This window comes from Equus przewalskii, chromosome 32 (assembly GCF_037783145.1).
Source record: "Equus przewalskii isolate Varuska chromosome 32, EquPr2, whole genome shotgun sequence".
Classification (NCBI taxonomy): domain Eukaryota; kingdom Metazoa; phylum Chordata; class Mammalia; order Perissodactyla; family Equidae; genus Equus; species Equus przewalskii.
Genome location: NC_091862.1, coordinates 2042599 through 2062077, shown reverse-complemented (window position 1 = coordinate 2062077; position 19479 = coordinate 2042599). Strand labels below are relative to the sequence as shown.

General features: G+C 45.1%; 2 long non-coding RNA genes across 3 annotated transcripts in view; both read left to right on the top strand.

The window, feature by feature from the left end:
* LOC139080751 (uncharacterized) overlaps positions 1 to 9940 on the top strand; it is a 38794-nt gene extending 28854 nt beyond the window's left edge. For both annotated transcript variants that reach the window (XR_011535492.1, XR_011535493.1), the window contains exon 3: positions 8525 to 9940. This is a non-coding gene — a long non-coding RNA (uncharacterized lncRNA). The remainder of the gene's footprint in view (positions 1 to 8524) is intronic.
* Positions 9941 to 14586: 4646 nt separating this feature from the next.
* On the top strand, positions 14587 to 17247 carry LOC139080753 (uncharacterized). Its single transcript, XR_011535495.1, has 2 exons — positions 14587 to 14728; positions 15685 to 17247. It is a non-coding gene; the product is annotated as an uncharacterized lncRNA (long non-coding RNA).
* Positions 17248 to 19479: the final 2232 nt, after the last annotated feature.

Here is a 19479-nt window from a genome sequence, read left to right as displayed (position 1 = left end):
CCACATAGAGTGGTTGTGAAGAATAAACCACTTAAAACATGTGAAGTCCTTAGAACAAGGCCTTACTTTGCAAACACTCAAGAAATGCTATCTATTATTATCAATATTAGAAGAGTAGAGGATGGTTGTACTGTCTTTGAGAGGTTTAAAATCTAGATGGTAAGAGAAATCACTGCCATTTGAGTATTTACTCTGAGCCAGTCACAGCACTTTTAATAAGCAAATATCTTTTATCTGATTTAAATATGAGCACAGGTGAAAATCCAGAAGAAAATCGGTAACAGAAGCTACAATCATGGGGGGATACAAGATCGACATAAATTCAGAACACAGGGTTATTGAGTTTGCAAAAGCCAACAGGATTTTTCAGTGGAGGCTTACTTGAACAGAAGAATCTTCAGAAGAGGAAGCTCCTGGTGACTTCGCCAGCCCGCCTTGGAATCACATGAAACGAGAAGCCAAAACTCAGAGGAGAAAGCAGAATGTCTGGGAAGGCGCCCGAGAGGTGCTGGGTGTGGAGAAGCTAATATGATTGAAGCAGCTCATAAAAAAATAAATCAGGGGCTGGCCCCACGGCCGAGTGGTTAAGTTCACATGCTCCACTTTGGTGGCCCAGAGTTTCTCTGGTTCGGATCCCAGGTGTGGACTTACACAGCACTCATCAAGCCATGCTGTGGCGGCGTCCCACATAGACGAACTAGAAGGACTTACAACTAGGATATACAGCAATGTACTGGGGCTTTGGGGAGGAAAAAAAAAAGAGGAAGATTGGCAACAGATGCTAGCTCAGGGCCCATCTCCTCCTCAACAACAGCAAAAGACATCAGAATGGGCTTCCTTCATTCAGTGGGAAATTGCTTCTCAGATGTCTTTATTTTTTACTTTTTTTTTTTTTTTGAGGAAGATTAGCCCTGAGCTAACATCTGCTGCCAATCCCCCCTTTTTTGCTGAGGAAGACTGGCCCTGAGCTCACATCCGGGCCCATCTTCCTCTACTTTATATGTGGGACGCCTCCCACAGCATGGCTTGACAAGTGGTGCCGTGTCCGCACCCAGGATCGAAACCAGTGAACCCCGGGCCACAGAAGCGGAATGTGTGCACTTAACCGCTGCACCACCGGGCCGGCCCCTCAGATGTCTTTAAAGCAGACTGTCATCGTCCCCAGGGAAGGTGTGGGTGTGAGGTGTGTGTCGACTGGAAAAACTGGGATTGAATAAAGGATTTTAAAAGTGTTCTTTATTATGGTTTAATCTCTAAAAGTAGAGAAAGCAATGAACAGTTGGAGCACAGACTGCAAGGGACCATTTTTGCGTACATAAAAAATTACAATGAGTAAAGTCAAGGACCAGTGCTAGAGCAATAAGATTTTCTAAACAGGTCGACCAGCGAGCCCTGCAGCGAGCGTTGGCCACATCCACTCGTTCGATGTTCTGTGGCACCTTCTCCACGCCAGGCCCCTCCGCCAGGTCTGGGACTTCAAAGTTGCTCAGGACACGCACAGTGTCATGGAGGAGGGAGAGACATCCGCACAAGTCACAGCGCCTGTAAGACGAGCTGTAAGTGTGCCCTCTGGAAGGTTAGAGAGCCAGCCGCTGTCTCTGCCATGGGGAGGGTGGAAATCGTCCCATCTCTTCTCAGCGAGTCTGCTCCATCTTGAAGGATGAACAGGCTTCCAGGAGGAGGAAACAGCAAGTATGCAAATGAGGATGCGTGGAAGGCCGGCCTCACCTGGAGAGAGGAGGCAGCTTGGGTGTGGCTGACGTTTCAGGCCAACATGTCAGTCCCTTCAGAGGCGAGGCCAGGCAAGAGTGGAGGGCGTGGAGTCTGCGGAGGGGTGGAGGTGCTGAGTGACAAGGACACCTTTTATTGTGATGCTAATTGGCTGCAGCATCGAGGATGCATGGAAGAGATGAGGTGATGATGGAAACGGGCGGGCGCAGAGCCTACCAGGGAGATGACGACCGTGCTGGGGGTGTCTGGAGGATGCCTGGCAGCTACTCAAGGCAGCGTAAAAGGATGCAATCTCAGAGGAGCCCAGCACCTCTACCTCAGACCCACTCTGGGCTTCAGAGACCTGGGAAGCTAACCCTGCATCCTCTTGAGCGGGACGGACAGGGGACTCTTTATCCGAGTGTGTGAACACTGGCACCTGGGGAGCCCTGCAGGGGAGGGGACATCATTCTCCAGGGAAGGGGTCTCCCTGACTGGCTGGCGCTGCAGGTGGAAGTGGAAATGCTCACCTGCCTGGACTCTGGGATTTCCAGCCAGGGGGTGAGCCCTCCTGGGGGCCACAGTCCACAGGCTCCCCCCAAGCCCTTTGCTTGCCTCCCATGCCTTCCGCATTCTGCCTCAGTTTTCTTTGTAGCCAACACATCAGTGCTCTCTATTACCCATGGGGTCAGAAACATTGTCTACTGGTTCACTTCTCCTAGAGAAGAGCCTGGTCAACAGCAGGTGCTCAGCAATATTGCTGAATTCCTGGAGGAACGGAAGCAAATAGAAACTACGAAATTGGGAGACGAAGACCCTGGCGGTGGGCTACATTTTTAGGTTGGCAATTCCCAAATTCTGGTCATGGAGACCACCCAGAATTAGCTGCAGGAGGCTGGTTCAAATGCAGATTTCTGGCCCTAGCCTGGTCCTAAAGAGCAACACGGTCCAGGAGCTGCTGTTTCCAGCCACACATCTCATGGTCTTTTCTGAGCTGATTTCCCGTTCGGTGTTTCTGTTTAGTTGATCCTCTGGGCTCGTCTTGGCAGAGCAGGCACTGCTGGAGCGGGGCTGGCTCATCGGGGAGGGGGCCATCGGAAGATACTGGTACACCCGCTGGAGTGTGAGGGACGTGTCTGTGAGTTTAGAGAATAGCAGTAAAAGGAGCGCCCTTGTGCCTGCCGCCCCGCTGAACAAGAAGTCGATTGCTGAAAACTTAAGAGGTTTCCCTCAGGCTCTCCGAGTATGTTTCTCCCTCCCCTGCAAGGAGGAGGAAGTTAGTCTGAAGTTTGTGTTTGTCATTCCTCTACTCTTCTTTTAAGATTTTCCCCATATATGTTGTTGGTTTTGTCCATTTTTCACATTTATACAAATGGAGTCCTATCGTGTGGTTTTCTTGAGTATAACATAGCCGTTGAGAGTTCTCGAATGCTGGGTTTCAGTCTCTGCTCCAATACTCACAGCTGTATGATTTAACCTCCTGTGCCTCAGTTTCCCCTCTGTAAAATGGATGATCATAGTCTGCCCTTCTTAGAGTAGTTATATTAAATGAGTTAATATAGGTGGAGCCTTTAGAACATAAATAGAAGCCACTATTATTCTTCTACAGCTCGCTATTTCTCACTCAATATCAAGTTTTGGGCTTCATCCGTGCCAATGCATGCGACAGTAGTTAATTCGTATTTTTGCTTTAGAGTGATTTGTTTTATGATTACACCACTATTTATTGATCCATGCCACTCTTGTCTCCAGCTTTCTCCCCCATTACAATGTTGCTTTGAAACTTCTCACCTGTGTCCTCCTGGTACGCGTCTGCAGGAGTTTTCCTAAGACAAAGCTTAGGATAGGAGCTGCTTGTTTCTATCCATCACCCATAGTCAATGTCACTGGTTCCATCAAATCCTTCCCAACATGGTGGGACGACCCTCCTCTCTTGGTTTCAGGGCAGGAGGGATTCTGTTCTCCCATCTTCTCACCAACAGAGTTACTTTTTGCAATTTTGCTGAATGTGAAAAATTATTGTGGTTTTAATTGTGTTTCCTTGAATAATGATGAGATGAAGCATCTTTCAATAATACCTTGAATATTCGTGCTCATCATTTGTGAAACGCCTCACGTCTTCCGACCATTTCTCTGAAGGATTGTGTGTTTTTTCTCACAGTGTCACAGTCTTTCTTGTATTCTGCTTCTTCCAGGAAGATTTGCCGTATCTTCTGTCAAGTAGGTGCCCACGATGACATTTAGCTACATGACATCAGGTACATTTAACTACATTGTAGCTTCAGTTTTCTGATTGGTCCTGTGGATTGAATTCTGGCACAAAGTTGCTTGATTTTCTCCTGCTCTGCCTGGAGTCATGCAGCCAAGGGAGGTGTCATCCTCCGGGTCCCCCGTGATGGGGTGGGGTCTCCCTGTTCACCCACTTCTGGGGTCTCTGCTTTAGGAAGAGGGCCTCCAGTGGGAGAGTAATAGCCTGTGCCAAGGATTTACGGAAAAAGTTATGGGAGAGAAAATTCAAGTTGAGGAAACACTTTTTCTCCTGACAACTGGAAAAATAAAACAAAACATAGCATCATCACTAGATTTTTATCAGAATACCTCATTCCATTTGAAAGAATGTGGCCCCAGAGCAGAACTAAATCATCGTCAACTTGTGTCCGGCGTTGGAGATGGAAGGAAAAACATCCACAAACAGACACCAGCTTAGTTTGTGCCGATCTGACTTATTTTCCTGAAGTCCTTCTCCCACACGCATCCCATCCCGTGTTACCTCATCGCTTATTAAGAAAAATAAATCCTGCACAAATAAATAGCTCCCTTCCAAAACAGAGAAAGGAACCACAACTGGCCCAGGAGGAAAATATCAGCATTTGGAGCATTGGCTCCTGTCTGCTCAGAGACCAGAATTAAAACTCTCAGCATATTCCAACACTTACTGAGGGAGAGTTATTTTCTTGTGGGTGGAGTCGTCACAGTGGGAGGCAGAGGAGTGCTGGGGAGTGTGTTGGGGGAGAACCTACATGGGAGGGGCAACCTCATTCGACAAAGGGTCAGAGAGGAAGAATTTTAGTTATCTCAGGACAGGAGACCAAATTGAGCATCTCATGTAGGTATTTAGATGGCTAGAGAGAAGAGCAAATTTCTATAAATTTTTATTGATGAAATCCAGAACTTTATTAATGGACGTGAACAGTTGAATTTCATATAATTTTTACACGATGTGAAATATTCTTCTTTTCATTGATTCTCAATTCCTTTGAGATGTAAAAATCACTCTCACTCACAGCCTGTACCAAAATAGCTAAATTCGGCCCGTGGGCCGCAGTTTGAGGACCCTGCCGTGAAAAGCAGATGCAGAGCAGGTCAGCAGAGATGGGGTGCAGGGCGGGAACCCCAGGCCTGTGAAGGGAGCTGCTCCGGCACTGAGCTTGGTGTAGCTCTAAGCTCCCTCTTGTAGGGCCTGCACACGATTAACTTGAGCCTTTAGTCATTCGTGTTTGTAAGTCCATCTATTCTGTGTTGAGTTACTCTGAAGAAATCCCCTTCTTTTTGTTGTAAACCCTAGTTAAAAACTATTAACAGGGCTGAATCAGAAACACTGCCGTCCCCTGTCCTTCACAGAAAATACGCTGAAGCCTTGTGTCCCGGGTGAGCTGTGACGGATCTCCTGATGGATCTGTTCCCTTCTGGCCGAGGGGCAGGGACCAAAGCAGGGGAGGGTTCTGTCATCAGGCCCCGATGGCCGACAGTGGAAGGTAGGTATTAGCCTGGAGAAATGGCTTGTCTTCTCATCATGGACGCTCCAGGGAGAGAAGCGTGCATTAACTATACTCAGCTGGTTTGCAAGTCACTTCTTGTGGATCAAGTTGTTTCTCAGGGTGAAGTGGGGCTGGGCTTGGATCAGTTCTGGTGCTCGGTGTCATGGGAATTGCTTCTTCCCTGTGGTGGCACTGGGTGGCAGCCTTGAAGGAGAAGCTCCAGGGGTCGAGGGTACCCGGTAACCTGCCCCTCCAGGACCCAGATGCTCTTCCTGCGATGAAAACGCACAGAAATGCTCTCTACATTTTCCCCTTTCCCTCATCTGGGCAGAGACAGGAGAGAGTTCATCTGCTCCCATTTATCACTGATAGAACCACCAGGACTTACTATGACAATGACATATGAAACATGGCTTTCCATGTTTATTATTATGGGCAACTGGGATTTTGAAGAAGACGTTGATGCGTTTTAAATGGAATGACGCTCTTCTGGCAATGGCTAGAAGAACCTTCTCCATAGGATTTCTCAACCAATGGAGAAGCTCTGGGAGGCACCACACAAGACCTTGGCTCTTTTTCTAGAGATAAACCTTGTGTACAACTCAAAAAAGAAACCGGAAAGCTTTGCTTTCCTTCCCTGAGTCTGACTCCGCTTTTTTCTGCTCTGGAATGATTCTGAGTGCTGGAATGTCTGTGTTTTTAAGTAGAATGGAAAGCCCAATTTCTCAAGATGTTGGAAGAGCAGAGGGTAAAGAATGACTCTTGGGGCATTGGGTGCAAAGGCAGAGAATGCAAATTAGTGTCCCACAGGACGGACGACAGGAGAGTAGGAATTGCACCCTTACCTGAATTTATTTGGAAACGTGGATACCTTTTTGTGTTCCTTATTTGCCACTTGAAGCATGTAAACAAATAAGACAAAATTCCAATATTTTTTTCTTTAAAATGAAAAGTACTTCGTTTTTCCAAGAGAACATTGGTGATTGCCAAAAAATCCAGGAATCAGTTAAAAAATGCCACACATTTGAAAATAAAAAAATCTCCTCAGAACACCAGCAATCTGAAGCCGCTTTAAAGCTGATCCTGCAAATCCAAACACGTAGGTTAACACATCCTCACGGAGAAAGGGCACCTGAGGTCGGATGTAGTTGCTGATGGTCTGGTTGGCTTTTCCAGATGGATTTTGTAAATTTCTTTAAGGAAGAAACGATGTATCTCATTCCTCTTCATCTGGTGAGTGCCCAACACACTGATGGATGCTTAATGGGTTTGATGAGACAAAGAAATGTTTGGTAAATAAATTACCTTATTTTATACGAGAGTTTTAACACAAATTATTTCTTTTGAATCTTTACAAAAGCCTCGTGAAGTGTGGACTCTTTCCACCCTCATGTTACAGATGGAGAAACTGATGCAAATAAAAGTTAGATAATTTGCTAGGATTCCTCTGCTGATAACCAATGGTGCCTCATGGATGCAGGGCTGGGGTTCTGGACCTCACGCTCTGTCTCTAACCGTGGCCATCTTTATTTTATTGCCATGCTGCGTATCGTCACTTCTAGCAAGAACTCCTTCTCAAGCAAAATTAGAGGTATAAAATTAGTCTTGGCAGATTTTGGTTTTCTGTTGAACAACATTTGATCTCTCATGATAATATAATCTAAAATATATTTTAAATTTTCTTTAAAAAGAAGTAAATTCTATTTAATTTTCAATCATAAAATAAAACATAAGCATATCACATGAAATTTAGAAAGGCCAGAAAAGAAGAGCAGAATCTCATTTTTGAAATACTAGTATTTTGGTTTAGATTCTTCGGGGCTTGATTCACGATGCTTATATTTTACATGTTTGCAAATGCAATGTGGAGCCTTTTGCTTGCTCCATACGACAGGGAACCATAATATTAACGTCTAGATGATATTCTATTGAGTGAAAGTACTAGGGTTCCTCTCTATTTTAAGTCTTTCAAAGAGTGTTTGAACTAGTCCTATTAGACATGGAACTTTCATGAACGTCTTTATGTATAGTGGTCTTTCCATATTTAGAATTTTTTCCCTTCAGTTAGATTCCTTGAAATGGATTTAATAGGTAAAAGGACACATCCATTTCTATAGCCTTTGCCATCTCCTGCCAGGCAGCGTTCCCAAACCAACTCTTAAATCACTTTCCATCTGGACCAGCAAGGATGCAGGATGACACTCTGACTGAACCCTGGCCCAATGAGCATTCTGTGAGTTTTTAACACTTTCCTAATCCAGTAGACTGAAAATTGATGCCCTGCATTCCAATTGTGCCTTTATTGCTTGATGTGGAATATTGGGTTTTAATAAAAGGCTTGAGTTGGCACAGAGACAGATCAGGAGTCTCGCTTGGGTGACACGTTGTCAGGAACTGACACTTAGGGACGCCCACCCCACACAGCGAGCCCAGGACTGTCCTCATCCTCTGGGAGATTCCCCTGCACGTTCCTTGGAGAGGTCACCGACTCAGACCCTGCAGTTTGTTCTGATCTAAGGGAGACGGTAAGAGCATATCCTTAAGGACAAGGCCCCCAAACAGGCTTGTTTCTAAAAATCAGAGCACTTAAGACCTGTAAGAGCTTTGACATAGGTCGGAAATGCGTGTCCGATTTCAAGGAACACTCCTGGGTAGGCTGTGGCTCTTGGCGGCCACGGGGTGCAGAACCATCCTCGTTGGGCGGCCAGCTCCCCTTGGTGTGGACAGGGCGCCCCCTGGTGTGCACACGGGAGGCATGAAACAGAAGGGATGCAGAGAATTCTCCCTGAAAGGACACCAAAGGGACCCTATTTCCTTATGCAAATGAGAGTCAAGACTTCTTGTACTCCCAGCAAATTACAAACTGTGAAAGGCGGTCCCTGTTCGAGCTCTTGGTCCTGGGTTGGGAGAAGCCGCCACTGACGTTGTTCCCTTCTCTCCCAGAATCTTCCCCCTCCACCCTCTCCTTCAGTCTTTCCTCCCTTCCTGCAGGTCATGACTCAGGTCCTGTGTTCAAACTCAGGTTTTGATGACATTTTTTTCCTTCCTTGTTCCAGCTCCGTGGGACATCTGCCCTGAGGGACAAGCTCCAGGCTGGAGGGAGCGTGGATGCTCTGTTAAGAGGGTCTGCTGTTACAGTGCAACCTCCTGAACCCCTGGCTCATCCCACAGCCCACCGTGCGGATCCGTCTACACCCGCAAGATGATGGCACAGCATTGGGACTGCAGACTGACCCTCAGATTGGCCCCACCTGGAGTTCACTCTCATGACATTGCCTTCTTAGAACACAAACTGTGGTTTTACAAATCTTTCAACAAGCAGTGACATTCCCCATAACTTCTGGTCCAGGTGCGTGCCTAGCTCATTTCTACAACCGACTAACTTTCTTTCATGATAATTAAGATAGGAAATACGTTAATTCATGGTTAAAAAACAGGGATGAGAGACGAAAAGATGATGTTTGCTAATTCTGAATTCACCCAGCTCCTCTGACTGCGAAGCTACACTGATTTATGTTTCTGTTATCAGAGAGAAAAAGGCAATTGTGCTAGCTCATTAGCAGATTCCGGCAGGCATTCAGTGCAGAATGACAGAGCACCTGCTTTGGATCAGATACTACATTAGGGAAAAGAAAGACTACCAGACACGACAGCCTGGAGTCACTCACTGAGCAGTGCACCCATCTGTGAAGACGAGCTTTCCTGCAAACTCGCCATCTGGGGTCGTTCTGAATCAAGGTCTAGTCTCTCCTGCCGATTTCTGTCATGAGTATAGTTGCTTTTCCTCTTTCTAGATTGCTCTTCCATCGGTGCTTTAAGGAGGGCGAGCAGCAGCATTTCCAGGATGCGAGACACAGCGGGTCTCTCGTGGGGCTGCACCACTTTAGCTGGGGCTGCTCTGTCTGGGGCTGGGGCCACAGAACCTGCCTCTTACATCCTCTCCTCCATTCTTTCCTTCCTTCCTGCAGCTCGGGACTCAGGACCAGGGTTCAAATTCAGGCTTTGACGCCATTTTTTCCCTTCCTTGTTCCAGCTCTGTGGGGCATCTTCTCTGAGGATCAAGCCCCACGTTCTTACGGTCCGGCACTCACGTAATTCAAGTCTCCTAACAAAGGGTGGCAGGATTTCTGTTTCCCAGCTAAGAAGTGCCACTGAGGCACAAAACAGTTTACAATCTCCTCATCCTACCAGCTTTGGGATTAGGAGAGGCGTCACATTTCTTTTGCTTTTGGATTTGCGTGATGTCAATCCTTTCGATCTTTGTACATAAGGTGAGACTCTACTCACGCTTCATATCATACTATTTTAAATTTGTCTTGAAAAATTGCACAAAATTCATCTCCACTGCCAGACAACAGGGAAAATCTCCATTATATTTTTACGACCCTGTGTGAGATGGTCTTAGATGTGGGGGTTGTTTTCAGAAGAATAATTTTTGTACCCTAGTGGAAATAAAATTCAGATTGCAGCTAGCACTTAAGTCCTTGTTGGGTGGCAAAGACAGGGAGACGCTAAGAATAGACGAGCAGGTTAGCTTTTAAGAGGAATTGTAAAAAAGGAAGGCGAGAGGAAGGCAGGGGAGACAGAGAGGGTTTTCGTTAGGATGGGAGAAACTCCATGTTTTCGTCAGGAGGTAGGAAAAGGTGATCTATGGGAGTCTGCACAAACACACGGGAAGTGGGGAGAGAGGAGGAGAGGAGAGGGGCCGGATCATAGGAGTTGATGCGGGGGGATGCAGTCAGGAGAGAAAGAAACACGTCCTCTCGGAGGCAAGCTTGAGGAAGGGAGCGTGTACAGAAACAAATGGACACTTCGAGGCCAAAAGAGGAGAGTTGAGGGAATTTTCCACCAAACAGGAGTCACGTCTGGCGTTTCAGGCTCGAGGAGAGTGGGAGTAACCTGAATGGATGCTGTTAGGAGCAAAGTGGTCCAGCCACAGGTGTTGCTTATCTGCCCTGAATGGGGAGAGTGCGCAGGCTCCGAGGGGGTGAGGTTTGGGTTTGGACCAAGCCAATGGGACCAAGGGTGGGGTGGGCAGGGACCCAGGGCGTAATGTCTTGGGGGACGTCAAACTAAAAATAATCACATGTCCCAGAGCAGTCTGATTTTGGAGGGAGTTTCCTTCAGTTCTTATCTGCACTGACCTCTCCACAGCTTTGGAAGACGTGACCACACCGTGTTTCGTTATAAGATGACCCACACGGGCCTGTGATAGTTCAGCTCATGCAGGAGCAGAGTGCAGGTGAGGGGAGGCAGTGAGGGGCTCGTTGTAATTGCTAAGGATGGCCTGAGGGAAGAGGAGGAGAATGTGAAGGAAAGCAGAGCAGGTGGGTGTGGAGACGAGGAGATACGAGTCCTCAGCGAGGTGTAGTCGAGAGGGCCGTATGACTGACTGGACCTGCATTTCTAGCTCCCAAGATGGGTGACTGGTGAAACCAACACTCAGGATCAAGAATGTGAGGGTCAGAAGAGTTTTGGGGGAGAATGTATTGAATTTTATCTGGGATGCATTGAGTTTGAGGGGTCAATCAACTTCCAGATGCACATGCCTAGCCAGTCCTTGGATACATGGCACGGAACTCAGAGAACCTGGGGATGCAGACTGGGATGTGGAAGCCATCAGCCCAGAGGACGAGATGCCCCAACGTTAGTGCACAAAACCAGAAGAGCAGAGAATCCAGGAAGAACCTGGGGATGACTGGGGTGCAAGGGACAGCCGGGGGAGGGCAGGAGTAAGGAGCAGGAGCAGAGGGTCTGCTCTCAGGAAAACGGGGAGCCCCAGAGGTGAGCAACGAGAGGGTGGAGGTTCAGGAGGGAGCTGCGGGTCAAGACAGTCAGAGGAGGCCGAGAAAGCAACCCCAGGCCAATGACAACGGGTCACTAAACTCGACAGTCAGAATGTAATCTTAGAGTGAGCACAGTTTGTAAAGTGGTGGAGAGGAAACCAGACCACAATGGGTAACAGAATGAGAAATAAAGCATGTATAGTGAAAATAAAACATACATATATATATACGTATAATGAAAAGACAACCCATCAACCGGGAGAAAATATTTGCAAATCGTATATCCAACAAGGGGTTAATTTCCAAAATATATAAAGAACTCATACAACTAAACAATAAAGAAACAAACAAACCAATCAAAAAATGGGCAGAGGGTATGAACGGACATCTTTCCAAAGAAGATAGACAGATGGCCAACAGGCAGGTGTAAAGATGTTCAACGTCACTAATTATTTTGCAAATCAAAACTACAATGCTATATCACCTTACATCTGTCAGAATGGCTGTAATTAACAAGACAAAAATTAGCGAACTTTGGAGAAAATGTGGAGAAAACGGAACCATCACTCACTGCTGGTGGCGATGCAAACTGGTGCAGCCACTACAGAAAACAGTATGGAGATTTCTCAAAAAATTAAAAATAGAACTACCTTATGACCCAGCTGTCTCACTACTGGGTACTTATCCAAAGAACTTGAAATCAACAATACAAAGAGACTTATGCACCCCTATGTTCATGGCAGCACTATTCACAACAGCCAAGACATGGAAGCAACCCAAGTGCCCATCAACTGGTGACTGGATAAAGAACATGTGGTGTATATTACACAATGGAGTACTAGTCAGCCATAAAAAAGACGAAATCGTCCCATTTGCAACAACACGGGTGGACATTGAGGGTGTCATGCTAAGTGAAATAAGCCAGACAGAGAAAGACAAACATTGTATGATTTCACTCATATGTGGAAGATAAACAAACACATGGAGAAAGAGAACAGATTGGTGGTTACCAGAGGAGAAGGGGGTTGGGTGGTAGGCATATGGGGTAAAGAGACACATGTGTATGATGATGGATAGAAGCTAGACTATTGGTGGTGAGCCCGAGGCAGTCTATACAGAAACTGATATATGATAATGTACGTCTGATATTACACGTTATAAACCGATATACCTCAATAAAATAATTTCAAAATAGAATACGAAACCGTAGCAGACAAGGCCACACTCTGGTGAAACCATGTGGCTGAGGGAGTGTCCCTTTACAGTGGGGAGCGCTCGACCATGCTAGTAGATGGAGGGGGTGCCAAGTAAGAGGAGCTTGGCAAAGGCCCCGCTTTGAGGTAGGGTGGGGGGCGGTGAATGAGACCTGTGGCTGCCACTGTGGGGAGGAGGAGAGGATCTCTGTTTCTGAGCTCTGAGAAGGCCGAGAGGTCTCCACCTTGCTGTCGGAGGCGAGTGTTGAGAGAGGAGGAGAATGGGCGTCTGGAGCTCTGCATGGCTTTTCTTTCCTTTCAGAAGACAAAAAATTGCACTTAGAAAATCTCAGTTTTACCTTCTGCCCACATCTGACCCAAATCTCGATGGCATCTTCACCTTAGTGTCTTACAACGATGAAGACATTTTCAGGAGCCACGCAGACATGGTGCCTCGCATAGATCTTGTCTTCGTCAGTCACATCCTCTCGAAAGCATGCACCTTAGGGCATCTCTGATGTTGGCATCCCTTTATCACATCATCACCAAACATGTCCGTGCATGGCTTTACTGGGCGTGACTTGAAATTCACGCTATGCTCTAGGCTGAAATGGGGCAGTTGTCAGCTGGCACTTTGAAAACGGCGGAGCCCTGTGCAAATTGCATGGGCCATCTCAACACTCATCTGAAGGGCTTATCTTCTGTGCAGATGGTACCTGTTCTGATATAAAAATGACACAATTCAGTCGGCACAACCAGCCAAGGTGCACTAATCAGATCCCCCAATTTTATTCAAAAGGAGAGGATTGTCTGGAATTTATTCAGTGTTTACCTGAATCAACCACTTCACTTTGCCTTTCTTTGTACAATTTGGTAATGGCAGATAAATGTTTCTTCTCTTTTTCTTTTTTTTTTTTTAACAGTCTGGTTATTAAGTTATTGTTATTGCCGTTAAGTTGCTCTTGGATCTGAGCTGACAAATCCCATATTACTAGTGAGAACGAATTCCTTCCTATGGTCTTAGTCCTCTATGCTGCAAAGTTACTTCTCAAGCAGAGTTTACAGAGACGCCTGTGATTGAGGAGCTCGTGGGACCAGTGTGCGTGAGAGCATCTGGGAACATTTTGGCATTCATTAAAGCACAGTTTACATCAGCGGGTGTTTTTAACCAGAGCTGGCTGGTGCGTAGGACCCTTTCTCCTTTGTGCACTGATGGAGGCGACTCTTAATCAGACCACTTCCCCTAAGACCTGGGGTTTCTGTGGGGTTGCTAATGCTGTCTGGTGAGGGATACTGACATTTTAAAAATAGCTGTTCTTTTATGTTCCCAAGGGGGCCTTTCAATTAATTGCGTGTAATTTCACAGCTGCCCTGAAGAAGGACTTTAGTCCAAGAGAATGCAGTCGCGCTGTCCTCAGAGGTCCTGCAGTGACTCCAGTGTCAGTGGGAGCTCTCGGCGTGTGTGCATCACTGCCCGGAGGACATTGCAAGGAGCCCTCCCGCATTTGGAAATGAGAAATTAACTAGTGTAACCTGGTGAAAATGCTCCAGGACATCAGGATTTTAGAAAAGTAAAAAAACCCCAAATGATGTGGTAGCTTAGAATCAGGATGCACACTATCCTTGAACACATGAAAAGGCATACACAGATGCTAAGGAGCAGAGGTGTGATCAGAACATGTGAGAAATGGCCAAGAATTGCTTTCTTTGTTTCTATTTCTGGACAGGAGAGTTGCAGGGCTATCTTCTAGCACACAGGAGAGCTGTGCTCAGGAGTCTCAAGTTTTTGGAGAAATGAAATTCCTGTTTTAAAACTACGTTTATTTTTCAAATAATGACAAACTTTCATGAACGTTGGAAGTACAGCACAAAGAACTTTTCACTCCTGAAAACAGAAGGGAGCAAATTGCCAGTCTGATCCCCAGCACTCCCAAAAACTTTATTGTGCATTTTCCACCAGGCAAGACATGCTCCTGTGTAGCCAGAGGTCACCTGTCAACTACCGCCATCTGATCCACAGACTCTGTAGGAGTTTCACCAATGGCCCCAATATTTTCCTGTCTAGCAAAAGAATCCAGGTCAGAATCAGCTTAGGTTTATTTGTCATTGTCTTTTCCTCTCTCCTTCGGTCTGGAACAGTTCTTCAGCCTGCCTTTGATTGCTGACTTTGGCTCTTTTGAAGATAATAGCCAGTTATTTTGTAGGATGCTCTTCAGTTCCAGTGGAGCTCATGCTTCAGGTTCCCAACAAGTGATGCTGTGTTCTTATTGCATCCTATCAGGTGCGCACAATTTCCATGTCTCATGACTGATGACGTTTATTCTGATCACGTAGTAAAGATGGCTTCCCCCAGGATTCCCCACTGTAAAGTTACCTCTTTCCTCCTGGTAACTAATTAATACATTATATCTTAACAAAATCATAAAAAAGAAAAAAACATAAGATTTTTACTTACCTTCACTGCTTTTTATATTTGTATCTCTTTTCTCTTAGGCAAAAAATCTTGATTTCTAACAAGATTAATAGGATTATATTTTGTTTTATCTTACAACATATCTGTATTTGTTTTCAAAATTGTAATACCAATAATTTTCTAACAACATGACTACTGAATGAGTTTAAAATTTAGTTCGTCTTTTTACTATAGAATATATCCCGCCAGAAATTTGCAATCATATGAATAAGGAAAACTGAATACTTCCAAACCCCTTCTATGAAGTCAGTATTACCTTGATAACAAAACTAGATGTGGCTATTATAAGAATAGACAATTACAAGCTATATGGCAAGAAAAATTAATAAAACATTATTATTTATTTATATTATTTGTCAATAAATCAAGATCAGAAGTAAAATTGTTTTAATTTGCAGGCAAAAAAAAATAGGATCTACAAAAAAAAACTACTAGAATAAGGAAGTTTGGCAAATTACAGGATACAAGATCAATATTCAAAATAAATTGTATATCTATATACTAGCAACAAATTCTGAGAAACTGAAGTTAAAAAGGCAGTTCCATTTACAACAATATAAAAATACAAAATGGGGATGAATATGGCAAACTGTGTGAAAAACCTATACAATGAGAACTATAAAGCATTGCTGAGAGAAATTAAAGGTGATCCAAATGAACAGAGAGATCTCGTTCATGGGTCAAAAGACTCGATATTGTTAAACCGTCACTTCTCTCCAAATCAATCTGTAGTTTTAATGCAATTCCAATCCACATCTCTGCAGGTAGTTTTTGGTAGAAATTGACAAGCTGATCCCCAAATTCATGTGGAAATGCAAGGGCTCTGGAACAACAAAGAGAACAAAATTGGCAGACCAACAACACGTGATTTCAAGGCTCCTTATAAAGCTACTGTAATCAGGACAGTGTGTTATTGCCATAAAGGAAGCAAAATAGATTGATGGCACAGTGTGAAGAGTCTAGAAAGAGATCCGTGCATATCTGGACGTTCGATTTTTGGAAAGTGTTTCAAGGCAGTTCAGTGGAAAAAAGAAAATCTTTTCAACCCATAGCCAATAGTTCTTTAAAAATTGTATATCCATATGCCAAGACAAAGAAAAAATCTCTGATCCATACCTTGTACTATATACAAATATGAACTCCAAATGGATCACAGACCTGAATGTAAACCCAAAACTAGAAAACTCTTAGAGGAAAATATAGGAGAAAATCTTTATGACTTTGGGTTAAAAAAAGTTTCTTAGCTATGACACCAAAAGCGTTATCTCAAACAAAACAAAATAAAACACACACAAACATATGGATAAACTGGGCTCCTTTAGGGTGAAAAATGTCTCCTCTTTGAAGGACGCTGTTAGGAGAATGGAAAGATAAGCACAAACTGGGAGAAAAGAATTGCAAATCATGTAAATCATGTATCTAATAATGGACTTGCATCTCAAGACTGTATAAAGAACTCTCAAAGCTCAATAAGAAAACAATACGACAAAAAATGGGCAAAAAATGTGAACAGACACTTCTGCAAAGAAGATACACGGATGGCAAATAAGCATGTGAAAAGATGCTTGTCATCGTCAATCATTAAGGAAAGGCAAATTAAAACCACAATGAGGTAGAACTACACAGGTATTAAAATGGCTAAAATTAAAAAGAATGACCACAGCGAGTGCTGTCGGTAAGGCTGGACAAGAACCGGACTCCCCTACACGGTGGTGGGAATGCAAAACGATGCAGCTGTGGGAAGCGGTTTAGCATTTTCTGAAAAGTTAAACATACACCTACCGTATGATTTAGCTATTCTCCTCCTGGGTATTTACTTAAGGGAAAAGAAAGCTTATGTCTACACCAAGACCTGGACACAGAGTCATAGCAGCTGTATTTGTAATAGCTAACGGTTGGAAGCAACCCAAATCCCCATCAATAGGAGAATGGCTAAAAAACAAATTGTGGTCTATTGACAAAGTCAAATACTACCCAGAAATAAAAAGGAACTATTAACACATGAAACAACATGGATGAATCTCAAAATGGTTATACTGAATGAAAGATGCCAGACCAAAAAAGAGTTCTTTCTGTAGGATTCCTTTACATAAAACTCTAGAAAATGCAAGTTAATCGCTAGTGACCAAAGGCAGGTCACAGTTGTCTGGGAAATTACAAACAGATGGGGGAACATTTGAGGGTGACACACGTTCGCCATCTTAATTGTGATGGTTTCACAGGTGTGTCCATCTGTCTAAACTCATCCAATTGTACACTTTAAATATGGATTTTATTGCACGTCTATTATACTTAAATAAAGTTATTGAAAAACAGAACCCAAATAAGTTACCAGTAGAAACTTTTTCCATGTTTACGCCACCAACTTGAAACATGATTTCATTTGCTTTCAATTTTGGGGTCTGCTATTTTCTTTTCGATTTCATTTTATATGTACAATTTACATACTCCTCACCATAAGACCGTAAAACAGGACACACTCAGAAAAGTCTGGATTCCATTCCGATCCTTCTCCCCACTTCCTTCCCTCTACATAAAGGTAACCATTTTTGTTTCTTAAATAAAGTTTTGGCTTATTTTCCCATTGATTACTTTTGGAAATATCAGCAAGTGTGTGTGCGTGTGCTTAAAAACACACACATTCATAGCACACACACCACACTCACACACACATCCCCCTCCTCCCCTCCGAAGCAAGACAGTGGTCTGGCAGGGCTGTCTTCCTGCGGGCTGGACATCTGGTCCTGGCGCTTCATCGAGATCATGGCGAGACGAGCCAGTGGTGATTTATCAGGGTTGTTAAGCCGGAACCCCCCCAGGGGAGGTAGGCCGGGCTTGTCTCCACGGCTTAGGAATGCATAGATTGATGCTCTGCACCTGGTGGAGCTGCTTACACAGCCAGGCTTGGCTTCAGACCCGTGGGGTACGAAGACCCCCCTGGGAACTGGGCTTGGGCTCCACTGATGCCAAGACCCCCACACGTGTCTTTGTGGTTTCTAATCAGGGACCATGCATGTCGTGCATGGATGCTCCTGGAGGGCTCTTGGGCCCTAAGGACTGGTCCTGCTGTGCTGTCTCCTTGACCTGGATGCAACCGGTACCTGCCTGCACCCCAAGGCTCAGCTGTAACACGGGGTGCTGTAGCTTTTTTGTTCGGGGCTCTGCTCCTGAGTCTTGAGGCCTGGGCATTCTCATTTCTACTCCTGGTGCCCAGGAGCATGTGGTGTGTGGGGGATCAATTCACTCGTTTAAAGGAAAAACATCTGTCACAGCCTATCTGTCTGTGAGTGGCTGACACCAGCACGTTGTCATCCAGGAGCTTAAAGACAACTTGTGTCCCTAGGATCGTCAAGGAAAATTGCAGACATTGCCAATGGGAAAGCCAAGTCTACCATTTCAGAACTTTGACATTATGTTACTCATATAAAAAGCAATGTGTATATATGTATATAGAGAGAGAGAGAGAGAGAGAGAGCGCAAGGGTCCTCATAGGCTTTCAAAACATATCTTATTGCTTAAGATCCATGATTTATAAGCGTGTTTCTAAATGCGCATAATATTAAAAGACGTTCTTTGAGGACCACCAAGAATCACCCCCACTCCCTAGGGTGAAAACAAAAATAAAGCTTTTTTCATTTACAAAGTTGATGTTTCAAATTTTAGCCAATATGGGAAATGGGATCCAGGTGTCGGTGATGATAGGCCTGACACTTTCTGGAACACCCTCTTTATTTATATAATAAAAATATGTTTTGTTTGTTGAACATGGTTCTGGCACGTGGAACCGAGATTTGTTTCACGTAGTCGGTGGTGTTGAAAATAACCTGGCTTCTATGAAAACTGCCTGGGTGTAGACAGAGCAGGAGGGTGAGAGGCGGCTGGGGAGGCTGGCCCCTTGTTCACTCTGGGTCTGGAGTCTGTGCGGCTCAGGTGGCAGGAGAGTGCCCGGGGTCCAGCGGAGCTGATCATGCAGAGCGGTCTCCAGCGGGCACAGGGAGAATGGGGGTCTCTTCAACCCCTTCTGTTGCCTGGGGGCCTTCACCACATGACCCAGGAGTCAGAGGGCGTCAGAAGACACCTTCACGGCCTTCACCAGGAAGTGATGGGAGGCAATAACCATCACTATACGAACGGGTGTCTATTGTGGTGTCACTTATAATCACGACAATTAGAAGCAACACAGTAACTTCTAATAGGGAAATGACAGCAATTAATTAGAAACAATTAAATAAAGGAATGCACAGGAAAAAATAAACGACCCCTTGAAATCTTGTCATATCTGGGGAATGGCCATGATATGTGGCCCTGCAGGGTGGTCCTGGGAGGTGGCCCTGGGAGGTGGTCCTGGGAGGTGGCCCTGGGAAATGGCCCTGGGAGGTGGTCCTGGGAGGTGGCCCTGGGGGTGGCCCTGAGTATCCTCCCCCCCAAACCCCCAGAGGCAGAGGGGGCGGGAGGGGTCTCAGGCGCCTGGAAAGTAGAGTCAGGTAAGCAAGGAGAATGTGAGTCGACAATAAAGAATTCATACTTGGAATTGTGTTTACATGTATTCAACCAAGAGA